General features: G+C 51.6%; 1 pseudogene; it reads left to right on the top strand.

Moving 5' to 3' along the window:
* Positions 1-577: 577 nt before the first annotated feature.
* Positions 578-732, top strand: LOC124608373 (annotated as a pseudogene).
* The last annotated feature ends 22,976 nt before the right edge of the window (positions 733-23,708 follow it).

The raw sequence follows: 23,708 nt of genomic DNA, 5'->3' as shown, positions 1-23,708 counted from the left end.
GGAATTCCCAGTAAGCGCGAGTCATAAGCTCGCGTTTATTACGTCCCTGCCCTTTGTACACACCGCCCGTCGCTACTACCGATCGTATGATTTAGTGAGGTCTTCGAACTGGTACGCGGCGTCGACTGTGTCGTTGCCGATGGTACCGGAAAGATGACCAAACTTGATCATATAGAAGAAGTAAAAGTCGTAACAAGGTTTCCGTAGGTGAACCTGCGGAAGGATCACTACCGACTAGACTGCATGTCTTTCGATGTATGTGTCGTATCGTGCAACACGCTACCTGTACGGCTCGCGGAAGCTGCGCACGCATGCAGAACTAGGCGTGCTTCTCAAAACTAACGGAAATGTCGTGTGGTACGAGCGCTGAAGCTCTGGAGCGGCAGGCCTGTGGCACCTGGCGATTAGCGCCGGTTTTGAATGACTTTCGCCCTAGTGCCTGTCTGCTGTGGTGTGGAGCCGTACAACACCCATCGGCTGTGAGGCCGTTGTACAAAACACTGGAACAGGGGCCGTCAAATGCCTCAGTCCAGCCTATGCAACTGTTTTGAAAAAGACAGTGGAAACTGAAAAAGATCACCCAGGTCTGTGGATCACTCGGCTCGTCGGTCGATGAAGAACGCAGCAAATTGCGCGTCGACATGTGAAGTGCAGGACACATGAACATCGATTTTTCGAACGCACATTGTGGTCCATGGATTCCGTTCCCAGGCCACGTCTGTCTGAGGGCCGGGTATGTATACTCAAGCGCGTGGCGTTTGCCGCGCTTCGGAGACCTGCGGGTGTCGTGGCCGCCTAGGAGGCCGGCCGCTTATCCTTTAAAGTGCGATGCGCACCCGTCGCTGGCGGTTCGCATACCGGTACTGTCTCGGTAGCGTGCACAGCCGGCTGGCAGTGTGGCGTGCGACACCTCGTACAACGACCTCAGAGCAGGCGAGACTACCCGCCGAATTTAAGCATATTACTAAGCGGAGGAAAAGAAGCTAACGAGGATTCCCCCAGTAGCGGCGAGCGAAGAGGGAAGAGTCTAGCACCGAACCCCGCAGGCTACAACCTGTCGTGGCATGTCATATTTAGGAGGGTCCACTACACGACGCCTCGCGCTGAGCCCAAGTCCAACTTGAATGAGGCCACAGCCGTAGAGGGTGCCAGGCCCATAGCGGCCGGTGCGAGCGTCGGTGGGACCTCTCCTTCGAGTCAGCTTGCTTGAAAGTGCAGCTCCAAGTGGGTGGTAAATGCCATCTGACACTAAATATGACCACGACACCGATAGCGAAGAAGTACGGTGAGGGAGAGTTGAAAAAAACTATGAAGAGAGAGTTCAAAAGTACGTGAAACTGTTCTGGGTCATACGTGAGAAGTCGGAAAGGTCGAACGGGTGAAATTCACGTCCATCTGACCACTGGCCCCGCTCTCGGCAGATGGGGCCGGCCGCCCGCAAGGAGCAATCTGCAGTGGGGTCATGTCCAGTTGCCTTTCCACTCGACGCTGGGTGGGCCCGTTCTGGTTTGTAGTGGGCTGAACTTCTCCCCTAGTAGGACGTCGCGACCCGCTGCGTGCCGGCCAATGGCCTGGGTGCACAGCCTGTCTTTCCATGGTCCGCAGTTCGTGTCTGTTGGGCAGAGCCCTGGTGTCCTGGCTGGCTGCTCAGCTGTGTATTTGGAGGAGTCGATTTGCCCCTTTGGGCGCTCAGGCTCCTGCCAAGCCCATGCGGTTCTTCCCAGATGACGGACTTACCTGCCCCGGCCTCAGACCTGCGCTGCTGGTGACTCTCGGACGGAATAATTGCTCCCGTCAGCGGCGCTTCAGCTTTGGACAATTTCACGACCTGTCTTGAAACAAGGAGTCTAGCATGTGTGCGAGTCATTGTGCTGTACAAAACCTAATGGCGTAATGAAAGTGAAGGTCTCGCCTTGCGCGGGCTGAGGGACGATGGGGCTTCCCCGCCCTTCACGGGGCGGTGGCCTCCGCACACCCGGAGCGTCTCGTCCTCATTGCGAGGTGAGGCGCACCTAGAGTGTACATGTTGGGACCCAAAAGATGGTGAACTATGCCTGGTCAGGACGAATTCAGGGGAAACCCTGATGGAGGTCTGTAGCGATTCTGACTTGCAAATCGATCGCCGGAGCTGGATATAGGGGTGAAAGACTAATCGAACCATCTAGTAGCTGGTTCCCTCCGAAGTTTCCCTCAGGATAGCTGGTGCTCGTATGAGTCTCATCCGGTAAAGCAAATGATTAGAAGCCTTTGGGCCGAAACGACCTCAACCTGTTCTCAAACTCTGAATAGGTGAGATCTCCGGCTTGCTTGATATGCTGAAGCCACGAGGAAACGACTCGGATCGCAGTGCCAAGTGGGCCACTTTTGGTAAGCATAACGGGCGCAGTGGGATGTGCCAATCACCGAGTTAAGGCCCTTGAATGGGGAAACCATGAAAGGCGTTGCTTGCTTAAGACAGCAGGACGGTGGCCATGGAAGTCGGAATCCTCTAAGTAGTGTGTAACAACTCACCTCCCGAAGCAACTAGTCCTGAAAATGAATGACGCTGAAGCGTCGTGGCTATACTCGACCATCGGTCTGGCAGTCATGGCCTGTCCTTGCGGCAAGCCGCGATTAACTAACCAGAAGGAGGGTCGCGGCAGTGGGCGCAGAAGGGTCTGGGCGTGAGCCTGCCTCGAGCTGCCGTCGGTGCTGGTCTTGGTGGTAGTAGCAAATACTCCAGCGAAGTCCTGGAGGGCTGATGCAGAGAAGTGTTTCGTGTGAATAGCCGTTGCAAATGAGTCAGTCAATCCTAAGCCCTAGGAGAATTCCGATGCTGATGGGGGCCATCATAGCATGATGCACTTTGTGGTGGCCCCTGTTGGGCGAAAGGGAATCCGGTTCCTATTCTGGAACCCGGCAGCGGAACCAATACAAGTCGGGCCCCTCTTTTATAGATACTCGTCGGGGTAACCCAAAAGGACCCAGAGATGCCGTCGGGAGATCGGGGAAGAGTTTTTGTGGTGTTGGCAGAAGAGCCAACACTGTGTTACTAGAGGAGGCCGAAATGCACGCGTTGTAGCTCACGCAGGCTGGCGTGAGGAGGGAAGAACTATACTGACGTGAGGTCTGGAACATGACAATGAATTAGAATTCAGAAAGCGGACGTAATTAGCTTGATACTTAACTTTAATCCATTAATGATGAACGTCGCTCTTGACGGTACATGATTCACAATATTATCTGTTCAGGATACATAGTAACTGAATATGCCACCTTGCTAGATCGTAACATATGACGTAGCAGAAGGCTATGCTAAACTGTCGTCTCTGCTAATGAGAGCGTATGTAGACAGTGAATCATCGCTAGGAAAGTCAGCTGTACAATTGGGGCGAGTGCTAAGGAGTCTCTCTAGACTAGACCTGCTGTGTGGGGGCGCTCGGTCTGCAATCACTGATAGTGGCGACACGCGGGTCCGACGTATACTAACGGACCGCAGCCGATTCCCGCTGTCCCTATCTATGGGAAATCGGTCTGCGTGGCGCCACCTGGGGGAGGTGGGGCTAAAACTGCCAGGAGACCCTCTGATTCCCTGAATCTTCGATCGCTACAGAGCTCAGAGGAACCTGGTGGGGCAGGGACTGTAGTGTCCAATCCCATGTCCTTGTCATGGCCCTATGGCTCAGAAACCCCCTTGTATGGGGTGAAACTAACACAGGATGGGCCGTACATGCATAACTTGGTGCAACCCTCACTGATCCGCGCTGGACCCCGTGAATTACCAAAAGCGGTGGAGACCCTCTGGGGAACGTATCTCAGGTTTGAGTGCCACACCATCTCGTTGATGTAAAACACATATAAGACCTGGACTGACTCCTTTAACACCTTCCGGGTTGCGTTGTTAGGTGAGGGTTGTCATTGTGTCAAGGCAGGACATAAAACTCCCGTCATGGCAGGACGTTAAATGCCCCAACCCAAGCGAAAGCTAAGGGTGCATGGCGCAGGAGGAGCTGCGTTACAAGAGACATACCATCCATCTCTCCTGAGTTGAGCGCGGTGGCTGAGTGAGGGTATGAGGGAAAGTCTAACGACGATCCCGGAACCCTGAAGTCTGGCCGCTGCAATTCCTCACGTCTTGGACGACGTTAATGTCCCCCAACCCAAAGCGAAAGCAGAGGGTGCGTGGCGCAGGGAAAGCTGCGTCGGAAGGGACACAGCACCTGTCCCTGCACAGGGAACAAAACATCTGTGCTCTGTCTTCCCATGGCCACATTCGCTGGGGAGGGATCGCAGCCTAAGCTGGCAAAGGCTTGTCTCCATGAACGGGACGTACCGGACATGTTCCGCCAAGCCAGGGTGTGGTGACATGTCCCTGGCTAGGTTAGATGGGGCAAGACCCCCGAACATCTGACGCCGTAACTGCAGTGAAGGGACACCCACCTCCATAAGTATGCTGTCCACAGTGCTGGTACGGAAAGCACAGTGGCAAGGCGTATCCCGCTGTGGAGGATTGGGTCCAGCACCCGCAACGCAAATGGGGATGCTGAGCCATAAGCTAGGCTCCCATAATCCAGACGACACTGGATTAACGCCTGCTAGAGCCGTAACAGGGTAGATCGGTCGGCGCCCCAGCGGGTGTGGTTCAAGCATCGCAAAGCATTAAGATGCCGCCAACACTTCTGTTTAAGCTGCCGAATATGAGGCAGCCAAGTCAATCAGGCATCAAAAACCACACCCAAAAACCTATGTGACTCCACCACACCAAGAAGTTCGCTATCAAGATAAAGCCGCGGCTCCGGGTGAACAGTGCGTCGCCGGCAGAAATGCATAACGTAGGTCTTGGCAGCTGAAAACTGGAACCCATGAGCTACAGCCCAAGACTGAGAGTGACGGATCACGCCCTGTAGCTGACGTTCAGCAGCTGCAATGCCATTAGAGCTATAGTAAAGGCAGAAGTCGTCAGCATACAGGGAAGCGGAGACAGAATTTCCCACCGCTGCAGCCAGACCATTTATTGCAATTAAAAACAGGCAGACACTGACGACAGATCCCTGTGCTACCCCATTCTCCTGGACGCGGGAGGAACTATGGGAGGCCGCGATTTCGGATAAAGATCGGCAGAGGGCCTCGAAGACCCCATCCATGAAGCGTAGAAAGGATGTGATGCTGCCATGTCGTATCGTACGCCTTCCACATGTCGAAAAAGACAGCGACCAGGTGCCGACGGCGGACAAAGGCAGTATGGATGGCCGACTCCAGGCTCATCAGGTTGTCGGCGGTGGAGCGGCCTTTACGGAACCCACCCTGAGACGGAGCCTGTGGCCCTGAGTCTCCAGTACCCAATTCAAGCCCCGGCTCACCATCCATGCAAGAAACTTGGAAAGAACGTTGGTGAGGCTAATGGGACGCTAGCTGTCCACCTCCAAAGGGTTCTTGCCAGGTTTCAGAATGGGGATAACAATACTTTCCCGCCATTGCGACGGAAACTCACCCTCGACCAAGAGACGGTTGTAAAGGTCGAGGAGCCGTCGCTTGCAGTCCAATAAAAGGCGTTTCAGCATCTGACAGTGGATGCTATCTGGCCCAGGAGCGGTACCAGGGCAAGCAGCTAGGTCATTGCGATATTCCCACTCACTGAATGGAACATTGTACGACTCTGGAGGGTGGGTGCGAAACAAAAGGCTCCAACATTCCATCCGCTCTTTAATGGAGTGGAAGGCCAGGTGGTAATTCGCAGAAGTGGAACTCAGAGCAAAATGCTCTGCCAAGCGGTTTGTAATGACGTCGAAGTCAGTACAAACTGCTCTATTCAGTGAGAGCGCTGGGACGCTGACAGGGGTCTGATAGCCATAGAGGCGTCAGATCTTGACCCAGACCTGCGATGGAGAGTCATGGAGGCCAATGGTGGACACATGCCGCTCGCAGAACTCCTGCTTGAGTTGGCGGATAAGGAGGCGTTCCCACGCCCGCAGCCGTTTGAAGGTGATGAAGTGTTGAATGGAGGAATGTCGCTTGTGACGCTGTTGCACCTGCCGGCGGTCTTTAATCGCCTCAGCAATCTCAGGCGACCACCAAGGCACAGTCCTCCGCCGAGGGGACTCAGAAGATCGGGGAATTGAAGATTCTGCAGCAGTAACGATACTGGTGGTGACTGAGTGAACCACCGCATCAATGTCGTCATTAGAGAGAGACTCAATAGCGGCAATGGAGGAGAATAAGTCCCAGTCAGCCTTATTCATAGCCCATCTGCTAGGGCGCCCAGAGGAGTGGCGATTTGGTAGTGACAGAAAGATCGGAAAGCGGTCACTACCACACAGGTCGTCATGCACTCTCCATTGGACATAAGGTAAGAGGCTAGGGCTGCAGATCGAAAGGTTGATGGTGGAGTACATGCCACGCGCCAGGCTGAAGTGTGTGACGGCACCATCATTTAGAATGGAAAGATCGAGCTGTGTCAATAAATGCTCAATGGTGGCGCCTGGACCTGTAGCCACAAACAAACCCCACAGAGGGTTATGGGCGATGAAGTCGCCCAGTAACAAGAAAGGTGGCGGCAATCGGGCTACCAGCGCAGCCAGGACATGCTGCGTGACAGCACCATCCGGTATAAGGTAAAGACTACAGACGGTAACAGTCTGTAGCGTCTGCACCAGAACAGCGACAGCCTCTAAAGCTGTTTGTAGAGGGACAGACGCGCTGTGAAGGACATAGATGCGGACGCCACCAGACAACCTTTCACAAGCAGCCCGGTTGTTATAATTACCCCGATAGCCACGGAGGGCGGGGGTTCGCATTGCGGGAAACCAAGTTTCCTGAAGAGTAATGCAGAAGAAAGGGTGAAGGCTGATAAGGTGTCGGAGCTCAGCTAGATGGTGGAAGAAACTGCTGCAGTTCCACTGGAGAATGATATTGTCCAAGGTTAAGAAAGGTTTGAAGGGACTGGGAAGGCAATTTACGCCGCTTGTTCACTCGCTGCCACCGATTCAGCACCCACACAAGCGACATCCATGGCGTCAGAGGGACCGGCGAGATCCAGGTCGTTAGCAGCCGGCAGAATCTCGACCTCATCCTCAGACACTGAGCTTGTTGGAAGCGGTTGGACGGGTGCCACCGCAATGTTGGGATTCTTGGGTACTTTTTTCTTGTTCAGCTTAGCTCGCTGTGCCTTCGGCGGTTCAGCGTGGGAGAGCTTCACTGGGTCAGTCTCAGAGACAGACGACGACCGTGAGGCCCTACGACCAGGGACCAGCGGTGGAGTGCGCCACTTGCAGGTGTCCACTTTTGTACCGGTCGGAACTTGTGAAGGCAGGTCCCCAAGGGACCCCTTCCTGGCGAGTGGAAGTCTTACACTTCTCCAGCTGGGAAGGGGGAACTGTTGTCCCTGATGGTTGGGGGGCGTTGCTCCTGAAGTAGATGGAGTGGGAGCAACAGGGAGTGTAGTGCCCCCCACCATCAAGGGGGCAGGTGTGGTTCTCTGGCTCTGAGAGCTAATGGTGTGTGGCGCAGCTATGGGAACTGTAACAGGAGCGACAGTGGGGGCATAAGTGGACGTCATGTGTATGGGATGCAGTCGTTCAAACTTACGCTTAGCCTCAGTGCAGGTCAGCCTATCCAAGGTCTTGTATTCCATCATTTTCCGCTCCTTCTGGAGAATCTTACAGTCCGGCGAGCAAGGGGGATGGTGTTCCCCGCAGTTGACACACATGGGAGGCGGGGCACATGGAGTATCAGGATTGGATGGTCGACCACAATCGCGACAGATGAGGGTGGAAGCACAGCGAGAAGACATATGGCCGAACTTCCAACACTTGAAGCACCACATCAGGGGAGGGATATAGGGTTTGACATCACAACGGTAGACCATCACCTTGACCTTCTCAGGTATTGGGTCACCCTCGAAGGCCAAGATGAAGGCACCGGTGGCAACGCAATGATCCCTCGGACCCCGGTGGACGTGTCTGACAAAATGGACACCTCGTCGCTCTAAGTTGGCGCGCTGCTCGTCATCGGACTGTAAAAGAAGCTCCCTGTGAAAAATAATGCCCCGGACCATATTTAAGCTTTTGTGCGGGGTGATTGTAACAGAAACATCCCCCAGCTTCGTACAAGCGAGCAAGGCTTGCGACTGGGCAGAACTTGTCATCTAAATGTTCTACAAAGAACTGAGGCTTCACAGACACAAATGATTCCCGATCAGCTCTGGTACAGACGAGATACCGAGGCGAATACCTTTCGCTGTCATTCATAGCCTTTCGTTCCTCCCATGGTGTGGCCAGGGAGGGGAACGATTTGGGGTCATACACATTAGCCTTAAAATGAGCTTTGGAATGCTTAGAGACTGCTGACAGCTGGCCGCCAGCGAGAGATGATGTACCACACTTCATTGCGGGTCATCCGCCCTGATGCCACCTACTCCGACCAAGGGCCCTCCCCACGGGCGCCACCCAGCCACAGCAATAGCCACCTGGCAGGATGGCCATTGCAGGGAGTCCCAATGCCCCAGGGAGTCGGGCATCTACTCCTTGGCATATGTGGGGAGCAAACAGCGCAGGCATCAGTAGAACGATCCCTGTGTTGCCATGGGGCTACAACTAACAGGGTACATGGCAGCCCCACCACAATGGACTGGCTACCATGCTGGATGTTAGGCGACATGTGGTCCATGGTCGTCGTCAGTGCAGAAAATGGCACTGCACAGCTCAAGATGAAAAGTGCATGGAGGAACGTATCCATGACCAAGCGATGGTGAGTGGGCAGGACTGCAACGCAACGACGAATAAGCTGGCGAAAGTTCTCAACGCAAGATGGACACAATGCACCAAGTAAGGCCCCCTTCCCCAATCGGCTCGTTCTTCGGAAAAATTTTGAGATATGGAAGTCAAACCCGACAGGGGACCATCACATGAGACCGAAACGTTTGAGACTCCTTTTAGTCGCCTCTTACGACAGGCAGGAATACCACAGGTCTATTCTTACCCCCGAACCCGCAGGGGGGAGATCTGACGAGGCTCCGGCAGTCTATGAGAAGAGCGCGCCGCAATTATCAAAAGTCTTTTACCCTGGAGGAACGACAGCACCATCTCGCCATTTACAGACGGGCAAAAAGTATATTCAAAGAAACTTTACTCCAACATTGCCAACTGAGTTGGGAAGACTTTGTAACGTCTCACTTAGCCCTTGATCCTTGGGGTATACCATGTAAAATAATAAGAGGAAGAAATACACTCGCCAATGCATCTCTCTACCGTAAAGATTGGAGACACATACCAAATGACGACAAACTGGCTGGAAACGGCCGAAGAGCTGCTGCGCATGCTCCTGCCTGACGACCAACCTGACTCAGACGAAGAGATGCAATTGGTATTGAGGCAACAAGACCAGAATGACTATCATAACATTATACAGGTATAGCCTTTCTCATCAGAGGAGGTGGCATATGCCATCTCGTCCTTTGCAAAACGAAAAGCACCGGGACTGGATGCAATTCCTGCGGAAGTTCTGCAGTGTCTTGCACCCAAGGCGGCCCCGGTGCTAGCAAAGATCTACAACAGATGCCTGGAGACGCAAACTTTCCCAACTTGCTGGAAAATAGCGGAAGTAGTCATTATAAAAAAGGATCCAGACAAGGAGCCCATGGTCCCTAACTCATATAGACTAATCTGTCTGTTAGATGTAATGGGAAAGACCTTTGAAAAACTGTTAGTGTCTAGACTGTCGAGTCACAGAATTCTACATGGCATGAGTATCCTGTAATATGGCTTTCGGAAAGGCAAATCAACATCTGATGCAATATACCAGGCAGCCAGTATTGTACACTCATCTATGAAGAAGTATGTTCTTGGAGTCAGGGCAGACATTTCCGGGGCCTTTGACAAACCTGTGGTGGCCGGCATTTCTCTCTCTCGGTTACGGGAGATGGAGTGTCTGGCGACGCTCTATGGTTGTCTAAAGGACTACTGCCCGAACAGAGTCGCCAAAATAACGGCTCCTGGTGCCGTGGTGTCTAAAAACATTACAAAGGGATGCTGCTGTAGCTCTGCCACCACCAGTTCCTGCAAAGACTCCCTTCTCAGTTGGCCCACAGAACAGTCAAGTTACGCCTGCCCCACCGCTGGTAGGGGCCACTCTCTCTTCCACTACTCCCAAAATACCCAGTTTGGGAGCAGTGGACCCCACACAGCTGGGGACATCCATCCCCACCTCTCAGCTGGAGAGGCAACAGCCTTCTCCGGCTGCTCAGCCAGGGGAGCAAGAGCCTCCTCCAGCTCCTCAGCCGGAGATCAACAGCCTCCTCTGGCTGCTCAGCTGGAGAGCAACAGCCTCCTCAGGCTTCACTCGTTCGGAAGGGGTCCCTTGCGGGAGTCCCTTCCAAGGACTTTACCAGTGTCTGACAAGACACTAGCCAGTGGCTGAAGAAGCCACCAGCTGCTGGTCGAAGGGCTTCACGCACTTCCTCCGTTCCACACAATGCGTCAGGAAAGCCCTCCCAGCTTGCAAACGCTCCTCCCAAAGACAAGAGAGAGGAGAGGAAGCTCTCTAAGAAGAATAAGGACCCAGCGGTTCCCGCGCCACCGTTTCCTGTCAGCTCAGCCTCTGAGGATAAAGCCGAGCTCTTTGCATCCCCTGATCACCTGGATCTGGCCGTCTCCTCAGAAACGATGGAAGCTGCGACGTCAGTCACTCAGTCAGTGGCAGCATGTGACTCTGTGAAGTAATTTGCTTTTTCAGTGCCTTCATGCCCCTACAGGACATGCTTTGTACAATCCTCCAGTGGAATTGTGGCGGTTATTTTAGCCATCTCCCTGAGCTGCGTCAGCTTCTAAGCATGACACCTGCTTTCTGTATTGCCCTCCAGAAAACCTGGTTCCCGGCAATGCAGACCCCTGTCCTTCGTGGTTACAGGGGCTATTAATGTAACCGTAGCGTTTACAATAGTGTGCCAGGTGGAGCTTGCGTGTATGTCCTTACCTCTGTATATAGTGCTCCTGTGCCCCTTCACACTTCATTGGAAGCTATGGCTGTCACACTAAGGACTACCCAGGACATAACCGTCTGCAGTGTCTATCTCCCTCCAGGTGGTACAGACTCCCTGGCCAAATTGGCTGCATTTGTCCCTCAACTCCCCACACCTTTTCTTCTCCTGTGGGATTTTAACGCCCACAATCCCCTGTGGGGCGGAACGAAGATTACTGGCTGAGGCAGAGATGACGAGAACCTGATCTCCCAACTAGACCTCTGCCTCTTAAACACTGGCGCCGCCACACATTTCAGTGTGGCACATGGCACGTTCTCGGCCATAGATCTGTCGTTGTGCAGCCCAGGGCTTTTACCATCAGTCCACTGGAGAGTCCATGACGACTTGTATGGTAGTGACCATTTTCCCATCTTCCCTTCACTACCCCAGCGTCGCTCCCATGAACCCTTGCTCAGATGGGCATTTAGCAAGGCAAACTGTGAAGTGTTCTCCTCTGCTGCCACTGTTGAATCTCTCCCCCACGGTACCATCGATGTGGTGGTTGAGACACTGACTGCAGCGATTGTTTCCGCTGCGGAACGTACCATTCTTCATTCGTTAGGGTGCCCCGGCGAAAGTCAGTGCCTTGGTGGTCGCCGGAGGTCGCTGAAGCCATTAAAGGGCGTCGGCGGGCTCTTCAGCGACATAAGCAGCACCCGTCTTTTGAGAACCTCATTTTATTCAAACGTCTCCGTGCTCAGGTCCGGCGGCTCATGAAAATGCGGAAACAGGAGTGCTGGGAGAGGTACGTTTCCACCATTGATTCCTGTACTTCACCCCGCCAGGTGTGGATGAAGATTCGGCGCATCTTTGATTTCCCCCTGTGGGTTCGGGGGTTAGAATAGGCCTGCGGTATTCCTGCCTGTCGTAAGAGGCGACTAAAAGGAGTCTCAAACTTTTCGGCCTTCTGTGATGATCCCCTCTTGGGTTTGACCTCCATTTTTCCAAATTTCCGTTGTTAGTACGTGCCATTTGGGGAAGGACGCCTTACGTGGTGTTTTTCTATTGGTCCATCATGCACCACCATCTTGCATGTTCCTTATTGTCGTGTGGCGGGATTTACACCCAACGTCTTCTGGGTTACCTCCTTCTCGTCTTGTGCGCAATCCCCTTCTTAGCGCCCACGACAACTGTGGACCCTTTCAACACCTAAAATCCAGCACGGTAGCCAGTCCGTTGTGGTGGGGTCGTCATGTACCCCCTTGGTGGTAGCCCCTGATCACGCAGGGATCGTACTGCAGATGCCAGAGCTGTTTCCTCCCCATGCATGCCAAGGAGTATGTGCCCATCTTGTCTGGGGCACGGGGACTCCGGGCAATGGGATATCGACCAGGTACTCGTTGCTTTGGCTGGATGGCGCCCTTGGGGAGAGCCCTCGTTCGGAGTAGGTGGCATCTGGGCGGATGTGGCGCAATGAAGCGCAATAAATCACACCAAGCTGGTGGTCGCACGGCCACCAGCGTCTCTAAGCGAGGCAGAGTAGACTTTGATGCTGCACAATATGACCCTCAGTCGTTCCCCTCGTTGGCTGCGCCATGAGAGGGATGTAGATCTAGTGCCAAGCGGGAGCCTTATGTACCGCAATACCTTGTCTGCAGCAGGACTGATGGTGACTCCTTTCTTACGACGAAGCCTCTGTTTTTTGTGGAACACCTGGAGGATAAGTTTGGGGAAGATTCGGGATTGTCTAAAATGAGGAATGGGTCCATCCTCCTCAAGACGTCTTCCCCAGCCCAGTCACGAGCGTTGCTCTTGTGTGATAAGCTGGGTGACGTCCCTGTTACCGTCACTCCCCACAGTAGCTTAAATATGGTCCAGGGGATTATTTACCATCGTGACCTATTGTTACAATCCGATGAGGAGCTGAGAGCTGACTTAGAACGACGTGGAGTGCATTTTGTCCGTCGTGTACATCGAGGACCCAAGGCTAACAGGGTGGCCACCGGTGCCTTTATCTTGGCCTTCGAGGGTGATGTCTTGCCCGAGAAGGTCAAGGTAATGGTTTACCATTGTGACGTCAATCCCTACGTCCCTCCCCCAATGTGGTGCTTCCAGTGGTGGAAGTTTGTGCACATGTCCTCCCGTTGCCCATCCAGCGCCACATGTCGAGATTGCGGACGCCCCTCTCATCCCGACTCTCCATGTGCGCCTCCGCCTGTCTGTGTCAACTGTGGGGAGCACCACTCTCCATGCTCGCCAGATTGCCCCGTTCTTCATAAGGAGCGGAAGATAATGGAATTTAAGACCTTGGACCAGCTTACTTATCGAGAGGCAAAACTGAAATTTGAAAGGTTGTATCCTGCTTCCCTTCGAACATCTTATGCTGCAACCACGTCATCGTCGCCCTCGCGAGCGGCGGTTGTCGCCTCCTCTGTGCCGCCTTCAGTGGGCCCTCGGGGCCATGCCTCTCTGTTTGCCCCCCTCATGTCGGATGGCACGCCTTCCACTGTTGCCCCCTTTGCCGTTAGGTGCCAATCCTCTTCTGTCACTCCCCCCACGCTTACTTCGGGTGTGACGTCTGCTCAAAAACCGGGGGGCTCGATCCCTCCCACTCCTTCTCCACCGGCGTTGCCTATGCCGGTTCCTCTCTCGCGGAAGGGGTCCCTCGGGGATCTCCCTTCCTCTGTTTCTTCTCTTACCCAGCCGGATGTCAGCCAGTGGCTGAAGTTTCCGCCACCTGCTGATCGTAGGGCTTCTCCGTCGTTGTCAGCCTCCCAGCCCTCTCACCCTAAGGGCAGACACGAGAAGAAGGAACGGAATGTGTCCAAAAAGAAGGATGTTCCAGTGGTTTCAGTGCCGCCTGCTGTACATAGTCCTGGCTCCGGGGATGAGGTGGAGATCCTCGCCTCACGGAACCCTCGGGGGCCTTTCCTATGGCCTCAGCTGAGTCTCCCCCGGTGGCAGCAGTTGGTTCTGAGGCGCCGTCTGCCTCTTAGTCGCCTTCACGCCCTCCCAGTCCCTTACTGCTTCCATTCTCCAGTGGAATTGCGGCTGTTATTTCCGCCACCTGCCTGAGCTCTGGATGCTTCTGAGTGTTTCCCCTGTTCTCTGCATTGCTCTGCAGGAAACTTGGTTCCCAGCAATGCGGACCCCGCCGTTGGTGGTTATCAGGGATACTACAAGAACCGTGCTGCCTGTCAACGAGCATCAGGTGGAGTTTGCCTCTTTGTTCACCACTCTGTCTGTAGCTCGCCAGTACCCCTTCTGACGCCTTTAGAGGCCGTCGCTGTCAGGGTTGAGCTCTCACCAGCCATTACTGTTTGTTCTGTTTACATTCCTCCGGATGGGGAGCTCCCCCGACATGTCTTGGCTGCGCTGCTGGCTCAGCTCCCTCCACCATTGCTGCTTCTGGGCGATTTCAATGCCCACAACCCTCTACGGGGTGGGACTGTCGTAGATGACCGCGGTCGTGCCGTGGAGCATGTGTTGGCTCAGCTCGACCTTAGCCTCTTGAACACCGGTGCTCCCACGCATTTCAGTGTGGCCCATGAAACGTTCTCAGCCATCGATCTCTCTCTTTGCAGCCCCGGTCTTGTCCCATCCCTCCACTGGAGGGTGCATCCTGACCTGTGTGATAGTGACCATTTTCCCATCTATTTGTCACTGCCCCGGTGTCATTCTTCTGGGCGCCTGCCCCGCTGGGCTCTCCACAGGGATGACTGGCCGGCGTTTACTTCTGCTGCAACCACTGAGTCTCCCCCACAGGATGACATTGACGAGATGGTCCGTGTCTTGACCACGTCGATCATTACTGTGGCCGAGACTGCTATCCCCCGCTCTTCTGGTCTCCCTCGGAGCTGTACCCTGGTGGTCGCCAGAGATTGCTGAGGCCATTCGCGACCATAGGCGGGCTCTCCAGCGTCATAGGCGGCACCCGTCTCTGGAGAACCTCATAGCCTTTAAGAGGCTCCGTGCCTTGGCCCATCGTCTTATTGCACGGCGTAAGCAGGAGTGCTGTGAGAGGTATGTCTCATTCTTGGGCTCCCGTGTCTCCCCCTCGCTCGTGTGGTCCCGGATCCGGCGGATTTATGGATACCAGACCCGTATGGGTGTCCCTGCGATCTCGCTGGACTGCGCTGTCTGCACGGACGATGCCGCCATTGCTGAACACCTTGCCACGCACTTTGCTAGGAGCTCTGCGACAGCAAATTACCCCCCCCCCCCCTCCGCCATTCGCTCTCTAAAGGAGCGAGCCGAGCAGACGCCGTTATCATTCCACACGCGTCGTTCTGAAAAATACAATGCTCAATGCTCCTTTCAGCGAGAGGGAATTCCTCGCTGCCCTAGCCGATTGCCCTGATACAGCACTAGGACCAGACTGCATCCACGCACAGATGCTGAAGCATCTCTCCAGGGACTGCCAGACACACATCCTCACCATCTTTAACCGCATTTCGAGCGAGGGCGTGTTCCCGTCGCAATGGCGAGAGAGCTTATTGTCCCCATCTTGAAGCCCGGTGCGGACCCACTGGCGGTGGACAGCTATCGTCCCAATACCCTCACAAACGTTTTGTGCAAATTGCTCGAACGTATCGTGGGGCGGCGTTTGTGTTGGGTCCTTGAGTCGCGCGGTCTCCTCGCTCCATCCCAGGGTGGCTTCCGTCGGGGCCGGTCTGCAGCGGACAATTTGGCGCGGCTGGAATCTGCTATCCGTACGGCCATTGGCCGACGTCAGCATCTCGTTGCTGTCTTTTTTGATCTGCGGAAGGTGTATGACACCACATGGAGGCATCACATCCTTGCTACGTTGCATGAGTGGGGTCTTCGTGGTCGGCTCCCAGCTTTTCTGCAAACCATTTTATTGCGCCGCTCTTTCCGGGTGCAAGTCGGTGCCACCTCTAGTTCCTCTTATACACAGGCAAATGGGGTCCCGCAGGGCTTTGTGTTGAGCGTCTCCTTATTTCTAGTCGCCATTAATGGTCTGGCTGCAGCCGTGGGTCATCAGTGTCTCCTTCTTTGTATGTCGACGACTTCTGCATCTCCTTCAGCTCCACGACTACGGGAGTCACTGAACGCAGGCTGCAAGTAGCGGTTCCCAAGGCAGCATCATGGGCTCTGACTCATGGTTTTCAGTTCTCTGCAGCCAAGACTCGAGTTATACACTTCTTCAGGCGTCAGACGGTCCACCCTCATCCTGAACTTTCCCTCGACGGCCACCTTTTTGAAGTGGTGGACACTTGCCGCTTCTTAGGACTTGTCTTTGATGCCCGGCTCACATGGGTTCCTCATATTACTCAGCTGAAGCAAAAGTGCTGGCGGCACCTCAACGCCCTCCGCTGCCTGAGCCACACCTCTTGGGGTGCGGATCGCTGCACGCTGTTGCGATTATACAGAGCCCTTGTGCAGTCCAGGCTTGATTATGGGAGCCTGGCCTATGGGTCTGTATCACCCTCAGTGTTTAAGTTGTTAGACCCCATACACCACTGTGGGGTTCGGCTTGCCACTGGCGCTTTTCGTACGAGCCCCGTGGATAGTCTACTGGTGGAGGCCAGGGTTCCCCCACTGCGGATTTGCTACCATCGACTGCCTGCCGACTATGCTGTCCACGTGCATTGCTCTCCGGGCCATCCCAATCGTCGCCTGCTATTCCCTGCCATGGTCCTCCATCTGCCGGAACGGCGACCTAGGTCTGGCCTTTCCATAGCTGTCCGCGTCCAGTCCCTGCTGTCCAAACTGGGGTCATTCCCTCTTCTGCCTCCCTTCCGGGTCCGTGCACCTACGCCTCCCTGGTGTTTGCCCCAGCCGTCCGTCCGTCTGGACTTGGCACAGGGACCCAAGGACTCGGTTCCGCCTGTGGCCCTCCGTCGCCGTTTTCTTGCGCTCCTCGTCTCATTTTCGGGCTGTGAGACTGTCTTCACTGAAGGTTCCCTGGTTGATGGTCGCACTGCCTACGCTTTTGCTCACGCTGCCCATGTTGAACAGCGCTCCTTGCCGGCTGGCTGCAGTATTTTTACTGCTGAGCTGGTGGCCATATTGCGCGCTCTTGAGCATATGCATTCCTGCTCAGGTACGTCCAGCGTCATCTGCAGTGACTCCCGGAGCAGCCTCCAGGGCATCGACCGCTGCTATACCTCTTCTCCTCTGGTGTCCTCTATTCAGGAGTCTGTTTCTGCCATTACCTGCTCTGGTCGTTCGGTGGTCTTTATTTGGACGCCAGGTCACGTTGGCATCCTGGGGAACGAACGTGTCGACAGGCTGGCCAAAGGGGCGATCGACGCCCCAGCTTTGGAAATCGGCCTCACGGCTCGTGATCAGCAGCTGGTGTTGCGCCGTAAGGTGCTTGGGATGTGGACTGCTGAGTGGCGTGGCATGACATCCCCGAATATACTGCAGGCTGTCAAGGATACGACCGATGTGTGGCGCTCCTCACTGCGGGCTTCTCGCAGGGACTCTGTCGTCCTGTGTCAGCTCCGCATCGGCCATACCTACCTGACGCACGGCCATCTTTTGCGTCAGGAGGATCCGCCCCTGTGTCGGTGTGGGTTCCGGCTGACGGTCGCCCACATTTTGCTGGAGTGTCCCCAACTGTGCACCCTCCGGCAGTCTTTTAATCTCCCGGGCACTTTGCCTTTGGTTTTATGTGACGATGCCTCCATGGCTGATGACGTTTTAAATTTTATCTGTGGTAGTCGTTTTTATGGTTCCATTTAGGGAGGTCCTGCTCCTTTCCCTTTCTGTGTCTTTTGTCCTCGCGTCTCTCAATATTTGTTGCTGTTTTTTGTGTGTCGTCGGATGGTTGACTCTTTCACTTTTTTTTGTTCTTGTGGCCAGTCAACCAGTCTCCGGCCATCTTCTTTTCTTCTGTTTCTTTTTGTCTGGTGTTCATCTGTCCTCTTCTTGTCTGTAGTGTTTGTTGTCGCATTTGTGTTCTTTTAGGGCCTGGGGGGAGTCTCCGTCCCCTTGGGGTTTTACCTGCTTCTTGAATTTATGTCTCGCCTGTTTTTGGAATGGGGGACTGATGACCTTCGCTGTTTAGTCCCCCTTAAATATCCCAGCAACCACCACCACGATCTATTCATGTGCGTCAGTAAATTAGATGACGAGGCATTTGGCTATATTAGCTGGTTTTATTCATGTTTGTGAATAATACAGTGTAGTGTTACCTGTGGAGCAGGTTTACAAGATGTCATACAGAAACACTAACAAATGGACACAAACACAAGAATAAAAGCAGGTATTATGCCTGAGACGCCAGGCAGCAGCGGAAGGATTGAGCTCATCCTAACCAACACCAGTGCGGTTCATCGTGCAGCGGCGAGGGGCAGTCATGGTGTCGAAACGCCACGCCGCCATCATACTGCCCAATAGCACTCTTGTGCTGAGTGTAGAAAGATGTCCTTTGGTCACACCCACCTCCTGGAGCGCTTTTGCAGATGCTGGAGACCAGACTCCACGCCAATTGATGGTTGCTGACGTGGTGATGATGCTCCGGACTGCTGGAAAATGCTCTCGCACCTCTGCATGGACGGCCTGCTTGTCATAGATTGCGACCTTCTCCCTATGACAGCGATAGAGGTCGAGGCTGTCGCCAATCACCTGGGCATCAATAATGCGTGCTGTTTCACCACGGACTGCCACTACATCAGGTGTCTTCAATCCTTGTGATGTCCGCAGGTGAGGCTCCAGAAGAACATCATAGTCTCTTAGACGTAAGCCTCGCACCAGATAGGACGCCACGGCGACATGTTGGGCAATGTGTGCTCCGTCGGTCCTCCAGCACTGCTGGATAACATGGTTGGCTGTCTCTGTGGCGTTGCAGCCTCCCCGGCACCTTGTGTTACCCTCCTGCCCACGTAGCAGCCATGCCTGAGTAGGCAGGGCATTGATCCTAGCACGAAGGCAGGAGATGTAGTCACGGCCTGTGACAAACTGCCGAGTGTTGGACACCCAGCAGTGCTGCCCTGGTGTTTGGGCAGACTTCCCCATTCCATCGTTAGGCATTATCCAACTGATGGATTTCTCGTCTGAGGGAACCCTATGAGGTATCGTCAGCAGCTGTACCCAGCCCCTCCATCTTTGCAAGGTGCCTCCTCCGGAGAAGAGGACCCAGCCAGCAGGCTGCCGGGACCCTGTAGTGTCCCTTTTGAAATATTCACCATCATCGAGGTGAAACATAAATAAAAATGACTGTATGTGACTCAAAATGAATTGCAAATATCGATTTATGCGAAAGGTAATAACACTAACTATAAAATATACAATATAAGAGGGCAGTTCAATAAGTAATGCAACACTTTTTTTTTCTCGGCCAATTTTGGTTGAAAAAACCGGAAATTTCTTGTCGAATATTTTCAAACATTCCCGCTTCGTCTCGTATAGTTTCATTGACTTCCGACAGGTGGCAGCGCTGTATGGAGCTGTTAAAATGGCGTCTGTAAAGGATGTGCGTTGCAAACAATGGGCAGTGATCGAGTTTCTTTTGGCGGAAAACCAGGGCATCTCAGATATTTATAGGCGCTTGCAGAATGTCTACGGTGATCTGGCAGTGGACAAAAGCACGGTGAGTCATTGGGCAAAGCGTGTGTCATCATCGCCGCAAGGTCAAGCAAGACTGTCTGATCTCCCGCGTGCGGGCCGGCCGTGCACAGCTGTGACTCCTGCAATGGCGGAGGGTGCGAACACACTCGTTCGAGATGATCGACGGATCACCATCAAACAACTCAGTGCTCAACTTGACATCTCTGTTGGTAGTGCTGTCACAATTGTTCACCAGTTGGGATATTCAAAGGTTTGTTCCCGCTGGGTCCCTCGTTGTCTAACCGAACACCATAAAGAGCAAAGGAGAACCATCTGTGCGGAATTGCTTGCTCGTCATGTGGCTGAGGGTGACAATTTCTTGTCAAAGATTATTACAGGCGATGAAACATGGGTTCATCACTTCGAACCTGAAACCAAATGGCAATCAATGGAGTGACGCCACACCCACTCCCCTACCAAGAAAAAGTTTAAAGCCATACCCTCAGCTGGTAAAGCCATGGTTACAGTCTTCTGGGACGCTGAAGGGGTTATTCTGTTCGATGTCCTTCCCCATGGTCAAACGATCAACTCTGAAGTGTATTGTGCTACTCTTCAGAAATTGAAGAAACTACTTCAGCGTGTTCGTAGGCACAAAAATCTGAACGAACTTCCCCTTCTTCATGACAACGCAAGACCTCACACAAGTCTTCGCACCCGAGAGGAGCTCACATAACTTCAGTGGGCTGTTCTTCCTCATGCACCCTACAGCCCCGATCTCGCACCGTCGGATTTCCATATGTTTGGCCCAATGAAGGACGCAATCCGTGGGAGGAACTACGCGGATGATGAAGAAGTTATTAATGCAGTACGACGTTGGCTCCGACATCGACCAGTGGAACGGTACTGTGCAGGCATACAGGCCCTCATTTCAAGGTGGCGTAAGGCCGTAGCATTGAATGGAGATTACGCTGAAAAATAATGTTGTGTAGCTAAAAGATTGGGGAATAACCTGGTGTATTTCAATGCTGAATAAAACAACCCCTGTTTCAGAAAAAAAATGTGTTGCATTACTTATTGAAATGCCCTCGTAGATCGGCAGATGCAAAAAAAAAAATATTTTTATTGTATGAGATTATAGTGTGTAAGTAATTAAAAGAAATATTATCTTTGTAACAGTATAAAATATAATGCAATGCTCATTCTTCTGTCTAGTCTGTTTTGTTCTGTTCGTTCTGGTGTTAGCTGGAATAAGGTAGGGGAAGGTGGGGGAATTACACGCATGTGCGAAATCCCACGCAGGCTGATTTACGCAGTTTGAATGGCGCATGCTGTTCCCAGTTGGTGCTACACCCTGCCGGCAGGAGTAACAACTACTATGCAGCTTACGCCAGCCATTTTCCAGTGGCATTGTTGGAGCAGTGAAGTATTGTTTATTTTCGGCGTGTCTCATGTAATTTTGGTCAGCTGTATTTTGCAAGGTAAGTGCTACTATAAGTTGCTTTAATGTAATTCTTGAGTATCAACTACTAACCCTAGATGAAACCTTTAATTTAATCGTAGATTTGTCCCGCTATTTAATTAGGTGCCGAGTTATGCTTAGGTTAGTCAACGAACTTACATTGGGTAATGCCACGCAGCTGTTGAAGTGCGTGGCATTCCCCTTTGCATGTTATATTCTCAATACTAATGAGGTTTTTTTTTTTAAATCAGATGGGTAGATATTATAAAAGAAAAACCCATAAAGCAAAATGGACGCAAGAGGAACTTTGCAAGGCTCTTCTTGATGCCATCAAATCTGGAAGAAAAATAGGGGAAGTATCAAGAGCTTTCGGGATTCATGAAGCTACACTGCGAACGAGAATGAAGGTTAAAAATACCGAGGGTCCAAAACTTGGAAGAAACCCAACATTTTCGACAGAACAGGAAATTGAGATTAGGGATGATGTTTTTACAATGGCCAAGCTGTTCTATGGCATTACATGCATCCAGCTGCGAAAGATTGCATTTGAGTATTCAGAGGCTAACAACATTGCAAACAATTTTGATAAGTCATCTAGGTTACCTGGAAAGGATTGGCTAGCTCTATTTTTAAAAAGAAACCCAAGTATTATCATGAGGAAACCTGAAGCAACTAGCATTAACAGAATACAGGCATTTAATGAAGAAGAGATTCATGCATATTTTAAACATTTAGAACGTGTCTTTGAAAAATATAAATTTAAAGAGGGGGAGTGTTCAACGTCGATGAAACGGGCATAAATACTATACAAAAACCAGACAGAATTTTGGCTCCTAAAGGTGTTAAACAAATAGGTGGGGCTATGTCTTGGGAAAGGGGGAAAAACGTGACTGTGATATGTTGTTTCAGTGCTGCTGGTACCTACATCCCCCGTATGTTTATCTTCCCCAGGAAGAGGATGTCAAATCTCTTAAGTAAAGGTGGACCAGTTGGAGCAATATATAGTTGTTCTGTCAATGGCTGGTCCAACGAGTCATTATTTTTCGAATGGATCCAACATTTTCAGAATAATGTAAAATCAACTATTGATGACACTGTGCTGCTGATTTTAGATAAGCACAGCAGCCACATTTCACTTGATATTTTTGAATTTTGTAAAAAACATTCTATTGTCATGGTTACCATACCTCCACACACTTCTCACAAGCTTCAACCACTAGATGTTGCATTATTTTCCTCTTTGAAATCAGCCTTCAATCGTAAATGTGACATGTATATGAAATCACAGGTGTTTCAAAAAATTACACCATATGAGTTAGCAGAACTTTGTAACAAGGTATATATTAAGGTCGCTATCTTGGACAAAGGGCAGCCATGGTTTAAGGCATGCGAGATTTGCCCTTTTAGTTCAAACAAATTTCAGCATGACGACTTACAACAATGTGAGATCTTCAGAGATATTGTCCTTAAAGATGAAGAGGTTCCGAATGCAACAAATGGAAATGAAGTGGTTGCTTCTACAAACGAGCCACATATCCCCAAAAGGAGTCAAGAACAGATTCCTGGATCTTCAGCAGAAGATGTTCCACTTCTAGTAGGCTTAGAAGAGGTCACAACATCAACTAAAAGTGCATGTGTCAAGCACGTTAGTGTATTTGACATATCTCCTGTTCCAAAACAAAAACAAGTTCTTCCTAAGACGAAACAAGCCAAGGGAAAGCCTAAGGGAAAGTCAGTGATTCTTACAGCAACTCCAGATAAGAATAAACTGCTAACGGAGTTATCAATAAAGAAACAAAAAGAAGCCATGAAAAAGAAAGCTGAAGGAAACAAGAAAAGAAATCTTAAGGATAAAGCAGATAAGTGCAGATATCTGCAACTTAAAAAAGTCTCAAAGAAGAAACAGACATTATATAAGAAGAAAAACCACCAAGAATGTGAAAGTAGCAGCGACGATGACCTAAATCTGGACTTGCAGAACATTTGTGATGACGATGAAATGGATGATATCGATCCATTGGCGATTTCAGAAGATGTCTGTTTAGTTTGTGGAGAGTTTGGGAAAGATGGAGAACTATGGTACCGATGTGTTTCTTGTAGCAGATGGAGTCATGAAGAATGTAGTGGCTGGAACACTCCAAAAGGTTACAAGTGCGATCTTTGCTGTATGAGAAAATGAACTCTTTTCACATCAATAGTGGTAAAAACGAAAATTATAAGAGATGTTTGTAGAATTACATTATTTCGTTCTTAAATATACTGTTTACTATTTGTGGTAACTAATAAGCAAATAAAAATAGCAATTATTGTACATTTTTATGGTTTGTTTGTTTTACGTGTTATTACCCAGTACTTTGCGTGTCATTACCCTCAGGGGTGAGGAATACCACGCATTTGCACTTTTTTTTATTTTAATGTTCAAAATTAAGGTACTGTTTATAACTATTTACAGACGATTGGAACATGTGGAGAAATGTCCATTGTATGGTATCTACTTATTTTCGTACGTTTTAATGACGTAACGAATGGTTCACATCGATTTTTCCTTAGGTCCGTGTATTTCCCCCACTCTCCCCTACGCAAGCTATTGTGCTGCGCTGGCATTTGTTTCTGTCGTAACGTAATTGCAAATATTTAATGGTGTGAACTGTGTCCTAGTAAGAATATATTAGTATAAAGTGGTTTCCTTGTGCTATTTCAAGAACCTACGCCACATTTATCTTATAAAAAGAATATTTAATGAAAATTATTTAGCATGTTTCCAGCTGCTGCGGAGACTTTCCGTTGGGGGACAGCTCG

The sequence above is a fragment of the Schistocerca americana genome, chromosome 3, assembly GCF_021461395.2.
Source record: "Schistocerca americana isolate TAMUIC-IGC-003095 chromosome 3, iqSchAmer2.1, whole genome shotgun sequence".
In the NCBI taxonomy this organism is placed as follows: domain Eukaryota; kingdom Metazoa; phylum Arthropoda; class Insecta; order Orthoptera; family Acrididae; genus Schistocerca; species Schistocerca americana.
Note: the sequence above shows the minus strand (reverse complement) of the source record. Positions and strands in the feature narration are given on the sequence as shown.